The sequence below is a fragment of the Antennarius striatus genome, chromosome 5 (assembly GCF_040054535.1).
Source record: "Antennarius striatus isolate MH-2024 chromosome 5, ASM4005453v1, whole genome shotgun sequence".
NCBI classification, from domain to species: domain Eukaryota; kingdom Metazoa; phylum Chordata; class Actinopteri; order Lophiiformes; family Antennariidae; genus Antennarius; species Antennarius striatus.
The window spans coordinates 7,564,629-7,583,487 of NC_090780.1; the positions used below are offsets into that span (position 1 = coordinate 7,564,629).

Here is an 18,859-nt window from a genome sequence, read left to right on the forward strand (position 1 = left end):
CACTGCATTTGTTTTTGATGCTTGGACAGACACCAACCATAAAAAGGCACTAGAGGTACATTATCGCCATAAATCATTCTGTCTCTTCTTTGACTGCTTTCAACGGTGAGCAATGCAGCTGTGAGCGTGGTACTAAAGCCTAGGCCCACATATTTTGGGTAGTTGGACAGGGTGGAGGCACATGACTCAAAATGACGGTATCTTTTTTTAAGAACAATTTGTGCACACAATTAAGAATTACTCAAACTGATAATGTTACATTTATCAGAGGTCAATTATAAAGGTCAATTATACAACCTTTTTGAAAATTGTGGGGAAAATCTGAACAAAACAAGCAGTCAAGTAAGCTGGTGTTACAGCTTTGACTTACACTAATGGATTAGTGAACACGTCAGTGTTCGTTTATTCAAGGAGCACTGAATATTTTGGCTATCATCGCAGGAAATGTAACTTACAAACATGCCAACATAACAGTTGATAATCAAGAACCTTGGGTGTGGATGCAAACCACACAAAGTTATACTTACGAAAGATGATGTACTATATGTGTTAAGTTCAAAACACAGGGGATGGTACCCTAGCCTACATCCGAAAAAAAGTTGTCATCTTCCAACTGCTGGTTAGAAGATATTTATAATTATTCCATTATTATATTCATTATTATAATTATTTTTTAAAAAGATATGCAATAACATATCTATGATAGCATTTCTTGGTAGTTGTGTATCTTTGAAAAATTACAGATGTGTATATAATACAAAACTTTCTGCTGTTGCATTAAAGTACAACTAACTTAAGTAATTCAAAACACTGTTTTGGATTGCTGAGGCCTAACGAAGGTAGTAGAAAGTAAAGCACTCTGTCAGCCTTTCCATTTCCACCTAAAAAGCCCTACAATTTTTTGCAGAAAGGGACCGATATCCCTGTAAAATCACCTTGATTTTTTTTATTTATCTTCTACAAAATCAAATGGAGGAAATATTATCATTCAAAAAAAGGAAAAGTTCTCCTTCAACTTTGAAATATAGCTGTTCATGTTAACTTATCTGTCCACACTACTAGCAATAGTTTTGATTTCATAATTTTTGAGCAGACCTTCTATCTTTGCCAAGTTAAAAAAAAAAACAACAGCAGCAAATGACACAGCAAACCTTGCATAGTCATGGAAAAACAGTGTCTCAGGTTGGTCATGTGACTGGGATAAAGAGGATGGCAGGTACTAATGCCACCTAATGCATTAAACTAAGTCTAAAGCTTCGCCTTCACTTGGACAGCCAGGTAGCCTCTTTCAAAACTGGACAGTAAAGGGAGACAGATGATTTCCAAAGCATGAGATGAAAAGGGGGCAAGGTGTGCAAGAGTAAGTAGCCAAAACACCACAGTTAAACCTTTAGTCAAAACAATCTCTTTACACTATGCTTCAGTCTCTGCAAACAATATGTTGTATAAAAATGGTGGAAACTGCTAAATGTACTCCAAACATACAAACTGGCCAACATAAAACATGGTTGGACACAAGCAGTGTCTTTTCAAGTTATGGAGATTCATTCAAACATAATCTTTCAATAGTTAGATGTACATGAGCATGAAAAAATAAAAAAAAGAACACTCACAAGCCCTATCTGGATTCTATATTGATAAAATGTATCACGTGTTGAGATGGTTTTCACTCAACACATGATTAATGTTGAATATATGTCCTTTCTTGTAGCTCTTTGAACTGTCATGAGAAAAATCCTCCAGCTTTGCAATAATCACAGTGAAGTCAGGCAGGTAGCTGTACCCAATCTGAAACCTGACTTACTGCCATGCAACCAGTCGCCTCCCTTCTGATCAATAATTTACATCTAAGCAAGCAAGGAAAGAAACATATGAAAATGGAGGATTTGAGAAACAGTGAAAGAGGAAGACATCAATATAAAGAGAGCTCGGAAAACAAAGAGGGAATAGATAAGAGAGGAAATAGATGTATAAACAGAAAAAGAAGCGGGAGTAGTAACTGAGGAGATAGGAGCAGCAGTAACAGCACCAGGCATGGTGCCTTGGCAGAGATCTATAAATAGCTCTTCAAATCTCTCTAGAAAAAAAACACTCTTCTGCTGCTGTAAGAGATCCAGAGACCAGGTGAAGAAATAGATATCAGGCTGACAAATAAAATCCAATGACTTATTTGATAATAGCCAACTATCTCCATCAGATCAGCCCATAACCCTGAATTTAAAAAAAAAAAACTTTTACATTAGCCATCTTGCCTTATATAAATATTTGATTGCAGAGGGGGAAACAATACAAGCAAGTGTCTCTCAAACACATGAAATCATATGATCTACTGGCATATGAATACAGAACTCTATTACCCACACATCTTGCAAAAAAATAATAACAGCCACAAATCTCTTAAACGATTCTTGCACTTTTCAACCAGAAGAAAGACTGCAAATGCCTCAAATTAGAACCCAATCTACTGAAGCATCAGAATGTCGTAACTAATTCCACTGTGGTTTGCAGGTTGTACGGTAAAAAAAGGGGAAACATAGTGATGGTGAAGCAGGATACACCCTCTTCTCATTGCTGACCTTCACAACAGCAGGCTGTTGATTCAGTAACACCTCCATCACAAAAAAAAACAACAACAAAAAAACGCTATGGGTGTTTACTACATTGACATTGCCCTGACACCATTATATATACTCAATATTGCATCGTTCAAGTGTACAGAAGAGACCATAACTGGGGTCTAAAGAATCACTGAACATACCAGTTCTGAAAACATAAACTGTTAAATGTGCTTGAGGAAGGTACCTGCTAAAGTTGCCCATAATCTCTCACAGAAAAGAAGCTGCTTTTTTTTGTGAAAATTTACAACATGAAATATGGCGAAACTGGCAGCTTTTGCATGCCACTTGTCAATCCTCTATATCACATGAAAGGCCAATGCAATTGATATAAATATTTGTTTTCAGACACACATGCTGTTTTCCTAGAGCAGATGTTGGACTCACAGCTCGGAGAGTCTGTGCTGTGATCCCACCTAGTTTGATACAACAGTTCTGCTATCTTTTTCAGCTGAGTGTAAAAACACAGAGCTAACATAAAGATACATGGTCTAAAAACCATTTAACAGTTGTTTTAAAAACCAATCTCTTAAGTGAATACTTCCCAACAACATTTTATACTTCACTATACATAAATTAGAACACAAAATTGAGACAAGTTTGTTAATTTTCCTTTTTCCCAAGTCAAAGAATCTCAGTGAGCAAAAGACCTGGAACAAAGGTTATATACCTTAATTTAATGAGTGGCAAAGAAGGCTTCTGAGTACAACAACTGTTGTCAACATAATACGAACTTCAGCAATACAGTGAAATAAGCACAGCTAGGCCTTGATTTCTAAATCATAAGGAATAAGCAGTCATTAATTTTCACAAACCATGGGTCGGTAACTTCTGGTTAACGTGTTACTACAGCAACATCTGATTTGCCATCGTTTCTAAGCATCAGTGAACGAACACATACACATCAGATTGTACGCCTTCTTCTTGTCTAAGTTGCATTTTAAGTATATGGCTGTTAGGAACAGCCGCAAACAAATATGCAATAATTTCATTCCAATTACTCCAACAGCTAAAGCTAACGCATTTTCTTCATTTTCCGTCACGCATCCATTCATCACGTTTACAGAAAATATTAACATGGCCATCTTGTGTCGTGCGTGGAGAACGCGGACTTTAAAGATGGTGCTTGCTGCTGCCTTACAAATGTATCTGGAGACCATGGATCATAGATTATAAGTTATCTCGAGTTATCGAAAAGGTTCAGCTCACCGTTTTGCTTGCCGTGTACCGAGAGTCCGTGTGGCAAAAGCTTCAAGTTGTATCTGTAGAGAACAGATTGTAACATGGTGAGAACAAGGAATGAGTAGTTGACTTAAAATATTGGCTTGCCTACACGCTAACAATAGGTAGCTCAATGAATTAGCTTGTTACCTTTGGCAAGAATGATTAGCCAGCTAAAGCACCTGGCCACCTTGCTAATCGTAGCCTGCTAGCGAGCCTTTTCTTTTAAGTGTACGATAGCTAACCAATGTTATAAATCTAGCGTATATATATCATCTGATAACTTAACAATACAGCATGGTTTTACCATACGCTGAAGCCTGTTACTAATTCGTAGCAGCACTGTCAAGACTCAAAATTTAAGGCGCTAACTGGTACTGTTAGCTAGTTTCCGAATGACTTACCACTGCTAATGGTGCTAGCAGCTTCAGATGGTTCACTGCGACCCCGACTGTCAAAATAGCGCCGCGTGAGGGAACAGCAGCATGGACGTTACTGAGAGATAGCCAGCTTTAAGCACACATTCTATCGAACCCGCTACAGGAATACAGCTAAATAACATTAAACGTTAAAGAATAAAAGGGAACAAATAAACCAAAAAAGAAACAAAACACTTTTCCCCCTTCGCGGCTCCGGTTTGGTGTGTGTGTGTATGTGTGTGTGTGTGTGTGTGTGTGTAAGTGTGTGTGTGTGTGTGCGCGCGCGCGTGTGTGTGCGTGCGTGTGTGTGCCAGCGTCACTTTTTTCCCCTCACTGACAGTTTACGTCAGCAGCGTACTTCACAGTCGCAGAGAGACGTTCAGGGCACAGTAAACCTGGTTATGATTCATCAAACGTCACTGACCACAAAATATAAACGGTATAAAGTGTGTGTGTGTGTGTGTTTGTGTGTGTAAATGTGTATATGTACGTGTATATATACACACATACGTGTGTATGTGTACTGCATATGTGTCATACAGAGCCATCGGTGGGTTGATTATACCTGCAATAATATGATTTTTATGTTTAATTTGCATTGTATTTAGTACAGCTCATTTTGAATATTTCTGGGTGTTTTCTGTAAAGTTAAAGGGTGGTTAACGGGTTGAAAATGTAGTTATCTAGCAATGTGCATTGTATAAGTCCTACCAGCAGAGGGCGCGTTCGCTACGCTGTGTGCAGGGACAAGGGAAGTCTCGCGTAAAGACGTTAAAAAAAGACAACAAACACTTGAGTCCAAATTGGATGCGCGAGCATACTCAGACAAAAATAAAAAGACCTTAAAAATTAAATTTGTAGTGGAGGGAAGCTTCATTCTGCACCACGTTACATATATATTGGCCTTCTTCTTTTCCTTTCAGCTTTTCAGGTCAGGGGTCGCCACACTGAATCATTTGCCTCCATCTAGCCCTGTCCTCTGCATCCTCTTCTCTCACACCAACTACCTTCATGTCCTCTTTCACTACATCCATAAATCTCCTCTTTGGTCTTCCTCTAGGTCTCCTGCCTGGCAGTTCAAAACTCAGCATCCTTCTACCAATATATTCACTATCTGTCCTCTGGACATGTCCAAACTATTTCAGTCTGGCCTCTCTGACTTTATGTCCAAAACCTCTAACATGTGCTGTCCCTCTGATGTACTCATTCCTGATCCTATCCATCCTGGTCACTCCCAGAGAGAACTTCAGCATCTTCATCTCTGCTACCTCCAGTCTCCTGTCTTTTCCTCAGTGACACTGTCTCTAGACCAAACAACATTGCTGGTCTCACCACAGTTTAGTACACCTTTCCCTTCATTTTAGCTGAAACTCTTCTATCACACATCACACCTGACACTTTCCTCCACCCATTCCACCCTGCCTGTACACGCTTCTTCACCTCTTTTCCACATTCTCCATTGCTCTGGACTGTTGACCCTAAGTACTTAAAATCCTCCACCTTCTTGATCTCTTCTCCCTGTAACCTCACTCTTCCACTTGGTCCCTCTCATTCACACAGGTAATCTGTCTTACTGCGGCTAAACGTCATTCCTCTCCTTTCCAGGACATACCTCCATCTCTCTAGCTTCTCCACCTGTTCCCTCTCGTTGCAGATCACAATGTCATCTGTAAACATCATAGTCCATGGAGATTCCTGTCTAACCTCGTCTGTCAGCCTGTCCATCACCATAGCGAACAAGAAGGGGCTCAGAGCTGATCCCTGATGCAGTCCCACCTTCGCCTTGAACTCCTCTGTCACACCTACAGCACACCTCACCACTGTCTTACAGTCCTCACACATGTCCTGCACCGCTCTAAAATACTTCTCTGCCACTCCAGACTTCCTCATACAATACCACAGTTCCTCTCTGGCTACCCTGTCATAAGCTTTCTCCAGATCTACAAAAACATAATGCAGTTCCCTCTGGCCTTCTCTGTACTTCTCTATCAACATCGTCAAAGCAAATACTGGATCTGTAGTAATCTTTTTTGGCATGAAACCATACTGCTGCTCACAAATGCTCCCTTCTGCCCTAAGTCTAGCGTCCACTACTCTTTCCCATAACTTCATTGTATGGCTCATCAGCTTTGTTCCTCTGTAGTTGCTACAGCCCTGCACGTCACCCTTGTTCTTGAAAATTGGCACCAGCACACTCCTCCATTCCTCAGGCATCTACTCACTATAAAAGATCCTGTTGAACAACCCAGTCAGAAACTCTACTGCTACCTCTCCAAGACACTTCCAAACCTCTACAGGTATATCATCAGGACCAGCCGCCTTTCCACTCTTCATTCTCTTCAATGCCCTCCTCACTTCACCCTGACTAATCTTTGCTACTTCCTGGTCCACAGCAGTCACCTCTTTTAGTCTTTGTTCTCTCTCATTTTCCTAGTTCATCAACTCTTCAAAGTACTCTTTCCATCTTCCCATCACACTACTGGCACCTGTCAATAGACTTCCATCCCTATCCTTAATCACCCTAACCTGCTGCACGTCCTTCCCATCTCTGTCTCTCTGTCTTGCCAACCTGTATAGATCAGTCTCTCCCTTCTTACTGTCCAACCTAGCATACAGGTTATCATAAGCCCCTTGTTTGGCCTTTGCAAACCTCTACTTTCACCTTACGCTGTATCTCCCTGTACTCCTGTCTACTCTCCTCAGCCCTCTCAGTGTCCCACTTCTTCTTAGCTAGAACTAAAGAACTAAAATATAGAACATTAGTCATTAAGTTATCCACATACTGAAATGATAACCTATAATAGCTCCTTCATGGTGCACCTCCCATGAGCAACTTATAAAGGAGACGAAGCCTTGCTCAAGGGCACCTTGGCAGTGCTTGGGAGGTGAACTGACACCTCCCACTGTCAGTTCACACTCACTCACCAACCCTATGGTCCCCAGTCCAAGACTTAGTTGACTGAGCTACAGCCGCCCCCTATCAGCATTATATTCATGTTTTATTATACTTTTATCTATTTATTTAGTTAATTTTTTTTCAGACATGTTAATATAACAGACTTCACTCCATCACATTTACAACATTAATAACATCCAGAAAAAAAGGGCTGACGGGTAGAAGCCAATAGACTTGTGAAATTCTCGTCCCCCAGAATAAACAAAAATCTCTCTTATTACAATATGTTGTCAACAAACTCACACATTAAATGTTTTCAACCAGTTTATCAATTGAATTTTGACAGACGATCGTACTCTTATCCATCCATCTTCCAGCACTTATCTGGAATCAGGTCGCAGGGGCAGCAGCTTCAACAAGGAGCCCTAAACTTCCCTTTCCCAGGCCGCATCCACCAGCTCTGACTGGGGGATCCTAAGGCAGTCCCAGGCCAGTGTCTTATCCACTTCTGGATATTAGCCTTTTAACCCAGAGCATAACCATGTTTACACTCTTCCGAGGAACACAAAGTTTATTAACATCATAGATAGTCAAAACAAGAAGTTGACCTTGCTAATGTTCTTCACAAGAATATAATGATCATATTCACCTACCTCAACAGACAGACAGTGTTTACCCAAGAATTAAGCCGTTTGTTACAGATATTTAAACAGTTATACATGCTATTATATTGTCAAAAGATAGCAACATGCTCTATAAAGTCTCAAACGTAATGTTGTCCCTCCAAGCAGAAATCCGTATTTTTTGGTCATTAGTCCATGTTAATGACATTGATGATATTGCATGGTTTTTCAACTGTTCTATGTAATACTTGAAGTGTCCAAAATTCCATTTGGGCCAAACGGCATAATCCACAAAATGATCGGTTTTCAACTCCAAACTATCTTGATCAGCAGTTCTCTGTATTAGATCTTTCATTTCTTCAGACAGTGCAGAAATGGCTGTTCTCTGCTGTGTTGAAGTTACATTTTTGGCCATACCTTATTGGTAGAATTTCTCCAATTTTTCCCCATTTTTAATCATCATTGTTTTCATCTGTTCTGGAGAAAGCCCCTTTGTTTTGATGAAGATCCTGCAGTTGTTCATCCAGGTGTTGTCAATCAGCCCATTCTTCTTCAGCTGATGAGCTCTTTTTTTTTGTGATATCAGCATTCTTTTTGGTGAGATACTCATTGATGTATATATCTTTTCCTTTCAGTTTAGGGCCTTGTGTCAGAAGAGCAATTTTGTACTTGTGATTTAGGAATTTTATTAGCACTGCAGGTGGTCTTTTACCTCCAGATGGTAGTGGATGACATGTCTCGATCTGGTCCGGATCGATATTAATCTCCAGACCCCTCAGTTGAGAAATCACCTGTTGTTCCACTGTCTCATAGTCAGTGCTGTGTTCAGTTCCCTCTGCTCTGGCCACAGCATGTGCGTAATTCCTCGGCTTAATTTTGATCCTGGTGACGATCACATCATTTATTCGAATGCTTTGTTTTATTTCCTCCATTCTTTGTTGTCCTTGCTCTAGGACAGTGGTTCTTAACCTGGGTTAGATCAAACCCAAGGGGTTTGGTGAGTCGGTTTCAGGGGTTTGGCAGAGACGGGGGTCAACACAAACATACACAAATCACTGTGTACGTTTGACACATCGTGTCAATTCATGATGACATGCCCCCCTTAGCCTACTTGTGTTACATGGGATTTTGCGCACTCAGTAGTTGATTTATACCTGCCATGATGGTACGTCATCTGATTGCTTTTATATTTTAATTCATAGTAACTATGTTGAGCAAAAAAAGAAAGTGGTCGGACGAATATGTGCAACGTGAATTAACATGCACTGTATAACGGAATGTGATGGGAGTCAGTGTTCTGCATGATTTGAAATGTCAAGTTGAGCAACTCTAGTCTTGCACTGGCATAAAAATAAAGGAACACTTCCTTAAGCTGCGTGGAAAACAACAGACTTTGTTGTGGAAATGACATAAGAGTAGCACTTGCCAAGGTGAAGCCACACATATCTGAACTGGTCTCTCAAGAACAACAGCAGTCACACTGATTTGTAGGTAGGTCATTTTGTGTGAGTTCATGCACTGTCTTGGTTTTGTTCTTTGAAAAAGATGACATTAATGCACAATTCATTAAATACACCAGTAAAACATACTTAGGTCTTAAATTTTTAAAAAAAAATTTTACTAAAGAAGGGTTCGGTGAGTGAGCATATGAAACCAGCAGGGTTCAGCACCTCCAAAAAGGTTAAGAACCATTGCTCTATGACAACCATTCTTTGTTCTTTTTCATCTGTGTCTTTCTGCATTTTCTCCATGTCATCCATCATTTTTTCCATGCAGTTGTCATGGTTTGCTGTTGGACCCAAATGCGCAGATGTCAGGTAAAAGGAAAAAATATTTATTTTACAACGAATGTGATGAGATGATGGACCAGATGATCAGGCTGAGCAAGTGAATCGGCAGGAGATGAGAAGTCAAGGTAAGCCGGGAGCTGGAATGGTAATAGGCAAACAGGCAGCAGACCAGAACTGGAACATGGAGAGAACAAAGTTATCAAAGAAGTCAAGGTGCAAGTTCAGGAGAGCCAAGGTGCAGATACTGACAAGCAGTACAAACAAGCTGGCGATGAATGGTGGGAAGCTGGTCCTCATGAAGGTCTTGAGATTGGTGATTAGCAACAGGTGTGCTGCTCTGCTGCCAGGAGCAGCCACACCCAGATAGGTGGAAACTAGGAGGATCTCAGAAGAGGGAGAGAGAGAGAGAAGCAACTGCAAATCCTGACAGTACCCCCCTAACGACTGCCCCCCGGGGGTCCACCGGGCTTGTCAGGATGGGCACGGTAAAAGTTCACAATCAACTCGGGATCCAGGATGAGGCTGCAGGACACCCAGGAACGCTCCTCCGGATCATAGCCCTCCCAGTCAACCAAAAACTGGTAACCACGGCCACGACGGCGAACATTCAAAAGACGGCGAATGGTAAAGGCTGGATGGTCATCAATGACCCGGGGGGGAGGAGGGGGATCGGTAGGAGGGCAGAGAGGACTAGAATGGACCGGTTTTAGCTGAGGCACATGAAAGGTGGGGTGAATTTTCATGGAACGCGGCAAACTCAGACAAACAGCGGCAGGATTTACCACTTCAACAACCTCAAATGGACCAATGACATGAGGTGCCAATTTTCTGGATGCTACTTGCAAGGGAATGTTCTTAGCCGCCAGCCACACTTTTTGACCTACTTGGTAGGGCAGAGTCAGAGTCTGGTGTTTATCAGCAATCTGCTTGTTTCGCTCAGCAGAACGAACCAAGGCTGAATGAGAATACCTCCAAATCTCCTGACAGCGCTGAACATGCTCTTGGACGGATGGAACAGCGATCTCTGCTTCCCGTTCAGGAAACAGTGGAGGCAAATAACCAAGAGCACATTCAAAAGGTGACATACCAGTATCAGCTGACGGGAGAGAGTTGTGTGCGTATTCCACCCAAGGAAGACATAAACTCCAGTCTGCAGGATTTTGCGCCACAACACAACGAAGGGCAGCCTCCAAGTGTTGATTAGCCCGCTCACACTGGTCATTAGTCTCTGAATGAAAACCGGAGGAGAGACTCACTTGAGCACCCAAGGCTTCACAGAACCGCCTCCAAACCTGGGAAATGAACTGTGCTCCTCTATCAATGTCCAGAGGAGTCCCATGTAACCGAAAGACATGTTGGAACAGCAAGTCGGCAGTCTCACGGTCAGTAGGAAGCTTGGGTAAGGGCATAAAATGAACAGATTTAGAGAAGCGGTCAATTATGGTCGTAATTATGGAGTTACCTTGAGAGATGGGAAGACCAGAAATGAAGTCAAGGGCTATGTGAGACCAGGGACGAATTGGAATGGGTAAGGGGCGGAGAAGACCAGCTGGCCGTTGATTGGACGTCTTCCCTCGAGCACAAACTGTACAGACTAAAACATTCTTTGGTGTCCTTCTCCATTGTTGGCCATCAGAAATGGTGTCTGAGGAGGGCTAGGATTCGGCGAATTCCCGGATGGCAGGCAAATCGGGACGTATGCCCCCACTGGATTACCTGGGAACAGACAGCCTGTGGGACATACAAACAGTTGGGAGGACCATTACCCTGATCAGGATCAGTCTCTTGAGCTCTCCTGATGCAGGACTTGATCTCCCAAGTAACAGCAGCTAAAACACAAGAAGGTGGGAGAATGTTTTCAGCAATATCAGGTGAATTTGCATGAGAAAACTGCCGGGAAAGGGCATCCGGTTTGGTGTTTCTCAAACCAGGTCGATAGGTCAAGGTAAAATTAAAACATCCAAAGAACAAAGCCCATCTAGCCTGAAGGGAGTTGAGCCGCTTAGCAGACTGGATGTACGATTAGTTTTTGTGATCTGTCCAGACAACAAACGGGTGTTCTGCTCCCTCCAGATAGTGCCGCCACACCTTCAAGGCCAACTTGACAGCAAGTAGTTCTCAGTCGCCTATGGTGTAATTCCGTTCAGCGGTAGATAAACGGCGTGAGTAGAAGGCACAAGGATGCACTTTCTGGTCAGAGGCAGATTGCTGTGACAAAACAGCTCCAACACCAGTATCCGAAACATCCACCTCGACGATGAACTGCAGGGTTGGGTCAGGATGTGTGAGAACAGGTGCTTCAGTAAAACGTCTCTTAAGAGCCTGAAAGGCTTCATCCGCGTCTGAAGACCACACAAAAGGAATCTTGGGGGAGGTGAGATGAGTCAGAGGAGCTGCCACTGAACTGTCGTTCCAGATGAAACGGCGGTAAAAATTAGCAAATCCGAGAAAACTTTGAAATTGTCTACGGGTCTCTGGGACTGTCCACTGTGAAACTGCTTGGATCTTCGAGGGATCTGGCTTCACTTGCCCGCTGCCAATTATGTAACCGAGAAATCCAACCGACTCAACATGGAACACACACTTCTTTGCCTCGGCGAATAGTTTGTTCTCCAGCAGTCTCTGCAGCACCTGGCGGACATGGGTAACATGCTCATCTACAGAAGAAGAGAAAATCCAAATATTGTCCAAGTAGACAAACACAAAACAATTCAAAAAATCCCTCGATACATCATTGACCAGGGCTTGAAAAACTGCAGGAGCATTTGTCAACCCAAAAGGCATTACCAGATATTCAAAATGGCCCAAATGTGTATTGAATGCCGTCTTCCACTCGTCCCCCTTGCGAAAGCGCATAAGATGGTACGCATTGCGAAGGTCCAGTTTAGAAAAGACGGTAGCATTGTGAAGAGATTGAAACGCGGAGTTGATGAGAGGAAGAGGGTATTTGTTTTTCACTGTTGTGTTATTTAACCCATGTTAGTCAAATCAAGGGCGAAGTGAACCATCCTTCTTACTAACAAAGAAAAAACCAGCACCAACAGGAGAGGACGAAGGTCTGATTATACCCGCTGCTAGAGAGTCTTTAATATACTGCTCCATTGCTTCATTCTGTTGTTTGGACAAACTATGCAGACGGCTGGAAGGCAGAGTTGAACCTGGAAGAAGGTCAAGGGCACAGTCATGAGGTCTATGGGGTGGAAGTGAATGTGCTTGCTCCCTACTGAATACTTGTGCTAGATCATGATATAAATCAGGAACATTACTTAGATCTGGAGGCACTGGAAACGGCATGTTTGAACCTGTTGGTGGAAGAGCAGAATGCAAACATTTCGAGTGACAGAAAGAACTCCAACTTAACATTTTTTCCACTGACCCAATCAAAATTTGGATTATGTTGTTTTAACGAAGGATATCCCAAAATTAACGGAGTCTGAGGTGAAAAAAATTAATTTATACTGCAGTTGTTCTTGATGGTTGCCTGATAACAAAAGTTTAACTGGTTCTGAGAAATGGTTCACTTTTGAGATTAGCTTCCCATCTAAAGCATTTGCTACTAGCGGAGTAGCAATGGGTACCCTATCCAACCCAGTTTGTTGATCCAGATTACAGTTAATAAAATTGTCCTCAGCTCCAGAATCCACTAGAGCAGTCAACGGCAGAGTAGAGTCAGTAAAACAAAGCATGGCAGGAAGTATCATTATTGTTGGGGGATTGGAGGTGGAAACGTGGCTCACCAGCAACCCCATATTCACTGATGAGCCCAGTCTTTTGGCCAAACAGGACATGTGGCGAGAAAATGTCCCTGAATCTCACAATATATACAAACGCCAGCCCTGATTCTACACTGCCTCTCATCTGGTGTTAGTTTTGCCCAAGCCACTTACATTGGCCCCTCCTCAGAAGTTGCAGTAGTCAGGACAACAGGCTTGTGAGGAGGGGATGCGCTCAACCTGCCTGGTGGGACACTGCAAGGGTAAGACAAGGTGGGAATATGACGGCTTGAATGCTCCCTACAATGCTCGCGGATTCGATTGTCCGTTTTATCCATCCATCCATCCATCCATCATCCACCGCTTATCCGGAATCGGGTCGCGGGGGCAGCAGCTTCAACAGGGAGCCCCAAACTTCCCTTTCCCCGGCCACATCCACCAGCTCTGACTGGGGGATCCCAAGGCGTTCCCAGGCCAGTGTTGAGATATAATCCCTCCACCTGGTCCTGGGTCTGCCCCGAGGTCTCCTCCCAGCTGGACGTGCCAGAAACACCTCCCTAGGGAGGCGTCCCGGAGGCATCCGCACCAGATGCCCAAACCACCTCAACTGACTCCTTTCCACGCGAAGGAGCAGCGGCTCTACTCTGAACCCCTCGCGAACAGCAGTGTTTCTCACCTTATCTCTAAGGGAGACACCAGCTATCCGCCTGAGAAAGCCCATTTCAGCCGCTTGTATCCGCAATCTCGTTCTTTCGGTCATGACCCATCGCTCATGACCATAGGTGAGGGTAGGAACGAAGATTGAACGGTAGATAGAGAGCTTTGCCTCTTGGCTTAGCTCCCTCTTTGTGACAACAGTGCGGTAAAGCGACTGCAATACTGCTCCTGCTGCCCCAATTCTCCGTCCAATCTCATGCTCCATTGTTCCCTCACTCGTGAACAGGACCCCGAGATACTTAAACTCCTTCACTTGTGGAAGGACCTCATTCCCCACTTGGAGAAGGCATTCCACCGGTTTCCTGCTGAGGACCATGACCTCAGATTTGGAGGTGCTAATCCTCATCCCCGCCGCTTCACACTCGGCTGCAAACCGGACCAGTGAGCGCTGCAGGTCACAGGCTGATGACGCAAACAGGACCACATCATCTGCAAAAAGCAGCGATGCAATCCTCAGGCCACCAAACTGTAAAGCCTCCTCACCACGACTACGCCTCGATATCCTGTCCATGAAAATCACAAACAGAATTGGTGATAAAGCGCAGCCTTGGCGAAGGCCAACAGCTACTCGGAACAAGTTCGACTTACTGCCGAGAACCCGAACGCAGCTCTCACTTTGGGATTGGATGGCCCTGAGGAGAGGCCCCCTCACCCCATACTCCCGTAGTACTTCCCACAGTATATCCCTGGGGACACGATCATATGCCTTCTCCAAGCTCACAAAACACATGTAGACTGGATGGGCATACTCCCAAGCCCCCTCTCGGATCCCTGTGAGAGTAAAAAGCTGGTCCGTTGTTCCACGACCAGGACGGAACCCACATTGTTCCTCCTCATTCCGAGGCTCGACAATCGGCCGGACCCTCCTTTCCAGCACCTTGGAGTAAACTTTCCCAGGGAGGCTGAGGAGTGTGATGCCCCTGTAATTGGCACACACCCTCTGGTCCCCCTTTTTAAAAAGAGGAACCACCACCCCAGTCTGCCACTCTTTCGGCACTGTCCCAGACTTCCACGCAATGTTAAAGAGGCGTGTCATCCACGACAGCCCCTCAACACCCAGAGCCTTCAGCATTTCTGGGCGAATCTCATCAACACCTGGGGCTTTGCCACCGTGCAGTTGTTTAACTACCTCAGTGACTTCACCCCGAGAGATTGACTCTGATCCCCCATCATCCTCCAGCTCTGCCTCTACAACATAGGACGGGTCAGTTGGGGTAGTTGGATTCAGGAGTTCCTCAAAGTGTTCCTTCCACCGACCGACAACCTCCTCAGTCGAGGTCAACAGTGTCCCATCTTTGCTGTATACAGCTTGGATGGTTCCCCGTTTCTCCCTCCTGAGGTGTCGGACAGTCCTCCAGAACAACTTTGGTGCCGTCCGATAGTCCTTCTCCATGGCCTCTCCGAACTCCTCCCACACCCTCTGTTTTGCCTCCATCACAGCTGAGGCTGCAGTCCTTTTGGCCCGTCGGTACCCTGCAACTGCTTCAGGAGTCCCCATGGACAACATGCCCCTGAAGGCCTCCTTCTTCAGTCGGACGGCTTCCCTAACCACCGGGGTCCACCACGGTGTTCGAGGGTTACCGCCCCTTGAGGCACTTAAGACCTTGAGACCACAGCTCTCAGCTGCAGCTTCAGCAATGGAAGTTTTGAACATCGACCATTCAGGTTCAATGCCCCCAGCCTCTACAGGGATGCACGAGAAGCTCCTTCGGAGGTGGGAATTGAAGGCCTCACGGACAGAGTCCTCCTCCAGACGTTCCCAGTTCACCCGCACTACTCGTTTGGGCTTACCAGGTCTATCCAAAGGTTTCCTCCGCCAATGGACCCAACTCACCACCAGGTGGTGATCAGTTGACAGCTCTGCCCCTCTCTTCACCCGAGTGTCCAAAACACACGGTCGAAGGTCAGATGATACGATCAATCATTGACCTCCGACCCAGGGTGCTCTGGTACCAGGTACACTTATGAGCATCCTTGTGTTTGAACATGGTGTTAGTTATGAACAATCCGTGACTAGCACAGAAGTCCAACAACATAACACCGCTCGGGTTCAGATCAGGGAGGCCATTCCTCCCAACCACGCCCCCCCAAGTGTCTCCATCATTGCCGACGTGTCCGTTGAAGTCCCCTAGGAGAACAATGGAGTCCCCTGCAGGGATCCCTTCAAGGACCCCATTTAGGGACCCCAAGAAGGCCGAATACTCTGAACTGATATTTTGTGCATATGCACAAACAACAGTCAGAGTTTTCCCCCCCCCACAGCCTTAAGGCGTAGGGAAGCGACCCTCTCATCTACCGGGGTAAACTCCAACACAGCAGCACTCAGCCGGGGGCTTGTGAGTATCCCCACACCCACCCTGCGCCTCACGCCTGACGCAACTCCGGAGTAAAACAAGGTCCAACCACTATCCAGGAGTTTGGATCCAGAACCGAGGCTATGCGTGGAGGTAAGCCCCACCAGATCCAACTGGTAGCGCTCCACCTCCAACACAAGTTCCGGCTCCTTCCCCGCCAGTGAGGTGACATTCCACGTCGCCAAAGCCAACTTCTGCCGCCCGGGTTGGGTCCGTCGTGACCCCCTGTCATCACTGCCACCCATATGGCAGCGCACCCGACCCCATCGGTCTGCCCTGCGGGTGGTGGGTCCAAAGGGGTGGGAAGAATCCACGTTGCCTTTTCGGGCTGAGCCCGGCCGGGCCCCGTGGCAGACCCGGCCACCAGGCGCTCGCTGACGGGCCCTCCGTCCAGGCCTGGCTCCAGACGTGGGCCCCGGGCTTCCTCCAAGCAGGGTCACATTTTTCCCTTTTCCGTTTTTCATGGGATCTTCTGAACCATTCTTTGTCTGGCCCTTCACCTGAGACCTGTTTGCCTTGGGTGACCCTACCAGGAGTACAAGACTCCCGACAACATAGCTCCCAGGATCCTTAGGGCACACAAACCTCTCCACCACGATAAGGTGATGGTTCCTTGGAGATGGTTCCTTGGAGAGTCCGTTTTAATGGATGCAAAATTAAAGAATCAAGATTTGCAGGATCTTCTTTTACAGCAAGTTCAATTGTTCAGAAAGTCCATTCAAGAAAACACTCTGCAGAGCCAAATCATCCCACCCACTCTGGGCTGCTAGAGTCCAGAATTCAACTGAGTAGTCTGCCACACTACGAGTCCCCTGGGTTATCGAGAGGAGTCTCTTAGAAGCTTCTGTACCCTGCACAAATACTGTACCCAGTAAATACTGTTTATGTTTTACTGGTGTATTTATTGAATTGTGCATTAATGTCACCTTATTCAAAGAACAAAACCAAGACAGTGCATGAACTCACATGAAATGACCTACCTACAAATCAGTGTGATTTCTGCTGTTGTTATTGAGAGACCAGTTCAGATATGCGTGGCTTCACCTTGGTAAGTGCTACTCTTACGTCATTTTCACAGCAAAGTCTCTTTCTTTTGTTTTCCATGCCTCTTAAGGAAGTATTCCTTTATTTTTGCCAGTGCAAGACTAGAGTTGCTCAACTTGACATTGCAGATCAGAACGCTGACTCCAATCACGTTCCGTTATACATTCATTCATTTTCATGTACCGCCGCTGTATCCGCTGTAGCGGGTCACAGGGAGCTGGGCCTATCCCAGCTGGCATAGGGCGTGAGGCGGGGGACACTCCGGGCACGACGCCAGTGCACCGCGGAGCCACATACAAAGACATACAAACACGCGCACACACACTCACTCCTACGGGCAATTTGGGACCAGCCAATTAACCTGAAGCACATGCTTTTGGAGGTGGAAGGAAGCCGGAGAACCCGGACACGCGGACATGGGGAGAGCATGCGAACTCCGCACAGCGCGGGACTCGAACCCAGACCCGCCGTGTTGTGAGGCGACAGTGCTAACCACTGCGCTACCATGCCGCCCCGTTCCATTATACAGTACATGTAAATTCACGTTATTATTATTATTATTATTATTATTATTATTATTATTATTATTATTAATAATATAATATAATATAATATAATATAATATAATGTAATATAATGTAATATAATATAATATAATATAATATAATATAATATAATATAATATAATTATTAATAATAATAATAATAATAATAATAATAATAATAATAATAGTAATGAATTAGATTTCTATAGCGCTGTTCCGGACATTCAAAGACGCTTTACATTGGATCCATTATTCATTCACTCCTCATTCATACCTGTTGATAGTAGACTACGTGTGTAGCCACAGCTGCCCTGGGGCAGACTGACGTAGGCGTGGCTGCTGCTGCGCCTACGGCCCCTGCGACCACCAGCGGAACAATCACACACATTCAATCACACGGGAGTGCCCCACTGGAGGCAAGGAGGGTTAAGTGTCTTGCCCAAGGACACAACAACAAATTACTCGGCGGGAGCGGGAAATGAACCGGCGATCTTGAATCATTGGACGACCCGCTATACCACTGAGCCACGGTCCACGGTCGCCTGTTGAGCATATTCGTCCGACCACTTTCTTTTTTTGCCCAACATAGTTACTATGGATTAAAATATTAAGAAAGCAATCAGATGACGTACCATCATGACAGGCATAAATCGACTACTGAGTGCGCAAAATCCCATGTAGCACAGGTAGGCTAATCGATGTAGCATGATCACCTGCAGCCAGTGATGGCTAAGGGGGGGCGTGTCATCACAAATTGATACGATGTGTCAAAAGTGCACAGTGATTCGTGTATGTTGTTGGGTGTTTTTGCCGACACATCGGGTGTTTTGTCTTGACCTCCGTCTCCGCCGAACCCCTGAGACCGACTCACCAAATCCCTAGGGCTCGATCGAACCCAGGTTAAGAACCACTGCTCTGTAGC

The 18,859-nt window shown here is 44.9% G+C and overlaps 1 protein-coding gene across 18 annotated transcripts in view; it reads right to left on the reverse strand.

Annotated features, from left to right (window-relative positions):
* LOC137595775 (R3H domain-containing protein 2) overlaps positions 1-4,486 on the reverse strand; it is a 102,364-nt gene extending 97,878 nt beyond the window's left edge. For 16 of the 18 annotated variants that reach the window (XR_011035457.1, XM_068316050.1, XM_068316067.1 and 13 more), the window contains exons 1-2: positions 4,241-4,486; positions 3,825-3,877 (exon numbers count right to left, since the gene is read on the reverse strand). The gene's annotated coding sequence lies outside the window, so the exon portion shown is untranslated. Of the gene's footprint in view, positions 1-3,824; positions 3,878-3,986; positions 4,208-4,240 lie in introns of those variants that run through there. The other 2 variants (XM_068316054.1, XM_068316051.1) reach the window with 1 other exon arrangement.
* Between the last annotated feature and the right edge of the window lie 14,373 nt (positions 4,487-18,859).